Source organism: Siphateles boraxobius, unplaced genomic scaffold, assembly GCF_051911475.1.
Source record: "Siphateles boraxobius isolate OS27281-9 unplaced genomic scaffold, OSU_SipBor_1 6, whole genome shotgun sequence".
Lineage (NCBI taxonomy): Eukaryota > Metazoa > Chordata > Actinopteri > Cypriniformes > Leuciscidae > Siphateles > Siphateles boraxobius.
The window spans coordinates 38481197-38487383 of NW_027509186.1; the positions used below are offsets into that span (position 1 = coordinate 38481197).

At 39.8% G+C, this 6187-nt stretch overlaps 1 protein-coding gene and 1 long non-coding RNA gene across 1 annotated transcript in view; both read left to right on the forward strand.

The window, feature by feature from the left end:
* Positions 1-6187, forward strand: part of LOC143715444 (uncharacterized) — a 261819-nt gene that overhangs the window by 154304 nt on the left and 101328 nt on the right.
* LOC143715731 (uncharacterized) overlaps positions 1-6187 on the forward strand; it is a 436623-nt gene that overhangs the window by 10710 nt on the left and 419726 nt on the right. The window lies entirely within an intron of this gene.

Here is a 6187-nt window from a genome sequence, read left to right on the forward strand (position 1 = left end):
TATATATATATATATATATATATATACATATATATATATATATAAAAATTCATATAAGTAATTTATGAAGTAAATTTTTTGACTTGAGCCACGTTGCCATCCATAGGTTCTGAAATGAAACGGCAACTATATTAGAATGAGACAAAGATATTTTTCAGCAGCTTGGTTAATGCTGTGGTGCTGTTATTTCACTCTTTTGTTGTTTATTTTAGACAAACAGACATTGCATACTGATACAGGGCCATGGGTGTTTTGTAGAGGTGGAACGGTTCACAAAGAAATTTCCCTTTTTAAAACTTTGGAAATACCATACATCAGCATAAAATATATAGCCTTATAATCTATCATTTACAGTATTTAAAAAAAATATCATTCTCACCGTTATGTAACCAAAAAGCCGTAAGAATGCGGCAGCTTGGTTTGAGGACTTTACAGTCGTTGGGCCCAAACTTAAGGCAAGACGTGTTCACAGAGAGCGCTTGCAAGTCACCCACTCGCTTGACTGATGCTAGGGCAAGCTGAAGGGCAGTCTTTAGCGAAAGGGGTGCTGCTTGGCCGACTGAAGCAGCTCGAAGGGCAGGCCCCTGAGGGCCCTAAGGACTGTAGATGGGACCCATGTTGGAATAATAACGGAGTGAGGCAGGGTTCAGTCTTCTGGCCCCCGTCAAGAAAACAAATACCTAAGTCGTTCCTGCTTATAGACTGGCCAGCCACAAGAGCGTGGTTCGCTGCTATGGCCGCCACATAAACTTTGAGCATGGAAGGGGTGCACCCCTTGTACAGCAGCTCCTGCAGGAAAGACAGCACAAGTGAAATATCACAGGACTGGGTCTTCATTCCAGACTATGCATCAGTCAGAGAAGAAATACCACTTAGGGGCGTAGAGGTGTCTTGTAGATGGGGCTCTAGCCTCAGAAATAGTGCTTAATATCTTTGCGTGGAGGCTTGTAGGCTCCCGTTGAGGGACCAGACATGGAGGGCCCACAGCTCGGGTTGGGGGTGCCAAATCATGCCCTTTGCCTTGGAAATGAGGTCCTTTCTCAGGGGAATTGGCCAGGGAGCTGGTGCCAGCTGCGGCATCAACTTGGGGAGCCATGACTGGTTCCGCCAGAAAGGGGCCACCAGAAAGACTGCACATCTGTCCTCCCTGATTCATCTGATGACCTAAGGGAGTAGCACGACTGGGGGAAAGGCGTACAAAGGAAGGTTGGGCCACTTTATAGAAATAATGAATATATTGTATAGATTAAGACAAGCTGAAATAATAGTTCATTTTGTTTGAGTACCAACACGTGTTGATTTATTAACTCAACACGTGAAAGAGCCACACGGAAGGCACATCCTCGCGCCGTAATACATCTATGGGGTGGGAGGGTGGAGGTCCTGGAAGCTGTGGCAGCGCTTGCAGTTGAGCAGCCTTGATCCGGGAACTTGGCTTGGCTACTATGGCCGAGAACGTATAGCACCGTCACCGCCTCCCCCAATATTTTTTTAGATGTAAGTATGGGGTTCTGAACGGCAGTGGGCTCTTGGGCTGGAACGGACTCTGGTCAGGGGCTGGAGCCATCACTGGAACAGGATCTGTGGCTGGCAGGCTGGTTTCCTCCTCGCTCCGACATCTGCCTTTACAGGCACATGAACTTTAATGACATCCCATTCTTAATCTGTAGGGTTTAATAGTTGACCCACCATTTTCTGCTATAACAGTTTCAGCTCTTCTGGGAAGACTTTCCACAGGGTTAGTCTTCAACCCCACACCATAATCCCCCCTCTACCAAACTTTACACTTGGCACAATGCAGTCGGCAAGTACCGTTCTCCAGGCAACAGCAAAACCCAGACTAGTCAATCGGATTACCAGACAAAGAAGTGTGATTCGTCACTCCAGAGAACACGTCTCCACTGCTCTAGAGTCCAGTGGCAGCGTGCTTTACACCACTGCATCAGATGCTTTGCATTGCAAGGCTTGGATACGGCTGCTCGGCCATGGAAACCCAGTCCATGAAGCTCTCAACGCACTGTTCTTGAGCTAATCTGAAGGCTACACAAAGTTTCGAGGTCTGTAGCTATTGAATCTGCAGAAAGTTGGCGACTTCTGCGCAATGTGCACCTCAGCATTCGCTGACCCTGCTCTGATTTTACGTGGCCTAACACTTCGTGGCTGAGTTGCTGTTGTTCCCAATTGGTTCTACTTTGTTATAATACCACTAACAGTTGACCGTGGAATATTTAGTAGTGAGGTAATTTTACGAATGGATTAACGGCAAAGGTGGCAACCTATCACGGTACCACACTTGAATTCACTGAGCTCCTGAGAGCGACCCAATCTTTCACAAGTGTTTGTAGAAACAGTCTGCATGCCTATGTGCTTGATTTTATACAATTGTGGCCATGGAAGTTATTGGAACACCTGAATTAAATGATTTGGAGGGGTGTCCCAATACTTTTGGCAATATAGTGTATATACACACACAAAGATGAATTAGCTTATTTCAGATGTGTTTAGATAGTAATAATATACAGCCGTATTGGTCTTTTTGCAAATTTCTAAATTTTGAAGCTTAAATATGTCACACAGCCTAGGCGATTCGTGCAGAACCATAAATTTTTAGCGAATGAGGCAACTAGATGAATTATCTAGTTCTATAACAGCTATTGATGTTCAGTACTCACTGAACCCATCTTCCAACCTTTATAAAGAACGTCAGATTTTGCAGACAAAATATGATCTGTTATCGACTGAAGAGGCTGAGAATTGAGAATGTTTTTACAAGCTCAACATAGGGTCTATGAGTTTGGTAATAAGGTGGGTAAATTGTTAGCTTATCAAATTCGTATCGCAGTTACGCTTGGTATCCCGACTTAAGTTACCTTCAGCAATTACTACCACTGACTATAAAGAAACAAACTCTCACATTTAAACAATACTATGGAAATTTGTACACCTCGGAATCTTCTCAAGATGTATCTTTAATGAAAACTTTTTTTAGATAAATTAGATTTCCCCACTTTAGAGAAGACTCTGTGTGATTTTTTTGGATGAGGAAATTCAAATTGAAGAAATAGCTGATGCGATTGCTTCCTTGAAAACAGGCAAGGCTGATGGTTTCCCATCTGATTTTTATAAAGCATTTTCTAAATTACTATGCCCTGTGTTGCTTTTGGTTTTTACAGAGAGTCTTCAAAATTCTAACTTACCCTCAACCTTCTGTCAAGCTACTATTTAATTAATTCTTTAGATAGATAAAATTTGGCATTTATCCTCCTTGAACTGATTCTAACTCCAGTGGTTTGGCATTTATTTCAAACCAGTTGGAGGTGAAAGAGCAAAGACAAGAACTGAACTTAAAGGTGATGATGGTGTAGTTTGTTTCAGCCTGTTGACACCAATACAATGAGTTTAATGTGCCAATTTACTGAAGATCTCAGACATCACCATAATGAATGAGCTGAAAACAGGGAACTTTTGGAGACAAAGAGGCTTTTCAGCAGCAGTTAAACATGATGGCCCTGTACTTTTTAAATGCAGATTGGATAAAAACACAGTGATCGCAGTTCACACCTGCAGTGAAGCCTCTCCCACAACAATTCACCAATAAATATTGTGAATATTCCCATCATCCTACAAGAGAAGGACAAACTCCAGGAGTAGCAGCTGAAATCTGTGTGACTGTTAAAGATGGAGTTTATTAAAGAGGAGATTGAAGACATGAGTGATCCAGAACCATCCAGAATCAAACATGAAGATACTGAGGAACAAACAGGTTGGTGTCTATTCTTGATTCTTCATTGTTGACTGCTTTGGTAGATGTGAATAATAAGCAGTATATGGAAAATAAATGATAGAGAAATGCATCTAAATGATCTTAACCTTGTATATAGCCGTTGTAAAACATATTTGAACTATATTAACAAATGTATGACAGAACAATCCTTATGAAAAATAAGTTTATTCAAGTGTGCTAATAGTATACTTTTAAATTAAAATAAGAAAGTATACTTTCAGTCTACTTATGTACTTAAAATTGCACTTAAGTATACTTGACTCATTGGTACTGACAGAAAGGTCCAAATTTGGACTATAGGACTCAATCTTTTGATAATTAAGTATTCTAAGAAATTGCCTTGAAGTTGTTTAATCTTTCAGTTTAGTAGCCTATTAAATACTTTTTCACATAGTTTTACATACTGAAAATATTGGTTTATAAAGAGTAAAATGAAGATACTGAGGAACTAATAGGTTGGTGTCCATTCTTGATTCTTCATTATTGACTGCTTTGGTAGATGTGATTTAATAAGCAGTATATGGATGATAAATGATATGTAATACATCAAAATGATCATAACCTTGTATATAGAAGTTGCCAAACATACTTTTAACAAGTGAATGACAGAACAAAAAATGAAAGATCTGATCTCTGTTGCTTTCTGCTATTAAATAATGGTTCACTTGAACTTATTCAAACTGTATTTCTGTGTATTTTAGACCAGGTGAGAGTGAAAGAGCAAAGACAAGAACTGAATGAAGAGGAGGAGAAACATTGTAACATTACAATTCAAAGAACAAAAGCCAAAAAGACACACACCTGCACTCAGTGTGGAAAGAGTTTCTAACAGAAAGGAAACCTTAACACACACATGGGAATTCACACTGGAGAGAAACCGTATACATGCACTCAGTGTGGAAAGTGCTTTTCTGATAGATCAGCTCTCGATAAACATCTGCACATTCACTCTGGAGAAAAAGCATTTAAATGTGATCAGTGTGGTAAAGGTTTTAATTCCTCATCAAATCTAAAACAACACCTGAAAGTTCATTCAGATGAGAAGCCTTATGTGTGTTCTCTCTGTGCAAAGAGTTTTTCACGGTTCGACCAATTTAAACTGCACCAGAAAACACATAATGATGTGAGGGATCATTTGTGTTTTGACTGTTGGAAGAGCTTTACTGCATCTGACAATCTGAAACGACACCAAAGAATTCATACTGGAGAAAAACCTTTCAAGTGCTGATATTGTGACAAGAGCTTCGCTCATTCTGGAAACCTGAAATCACACGAGCGACTTCATACTGGAGTGGAGCTGTACTACTGTACTATGTAAAGCGCTTTGGTGGCCATTCGGTCTGTGAAAGCGCTATATAAATGCAGTCCATTTACCATTTTACTCAGTGTGAGACGAGTTATAAACATAAAAGAAGCCTTCTGACTCACATGAAGTTATGTCGTAAGAAGTCGTCACAATGAGCAACAATTCATTTTCATGTCAAATACATTCTAGTAAATGGTGTGAGATAAACAAAATATGGAGTCGCTTCAAAAAGCACAGTATCATCTAGTTCAGTGTTTCTCAACTGGTGGGTCGAGTTTGCAGTCAAAGAAACAACAGCAAACTTAACTCTATGATCTATTTCTGATACAAGGCTTTTATTTTGAAAGATGTGCATGAAAGCTATTGAGACTTCTGTCAGACTCATTTTAAGAAAAAGACCCCCTGAGAAAAACTTGTTGTCCTTATTCAGTATCTGCGGTCTGAGATGTTGTAAAACTATATGTCAGTGTAATTATTTTAATGTTATTTTTGTAACTTGTTATGAAATAAAAAGTCTGTCACATTTTCCTGTCGTGTGTAATGGACAAATTTGATTCTCATTGATCTGTAGTAGTTATTGCAAAGGAATGCAACATGTTTTTTTCTCATTTGTAGTGTGAGGGGGGAAATGTATGTATGTTTATACATCTGAAATACAGGAGCGAGACAGTTCGGGAACAGCTGGGTATGAACCTCTGCCCTCTGAGGACATCTAGTCCGGGGGGTCCTAAGGGTCAGTTAGTAATAAATCGAGGCTAGCAGCCATGGGTCCTTTATCTGACCGTGCGTTCACACCAGCAGTGACGCTGTGGAAAGATTTGGGGACACTCTGATGCTCTGACGTAGATCGAATGCTTGGTCTTTTTTAAAACTTTATTTAAAGGGGCCGCAAAGCAAACAAGCATGTCGTTCGTTATTTTTGCCGAAAATTGATCGATGGAAAGAACTTAACAATTATAGTTACATGTTTGCTTACGAAATAAACCAATTAAAAGCCATTTGTGTGTGTGGCTTTTGTGTTCATGGTTAAGTGCTATTCTAATTTGCATTCCCGCTGAAAAACAAGCATTATAGCATGAAAATCTTGCCTATAAATA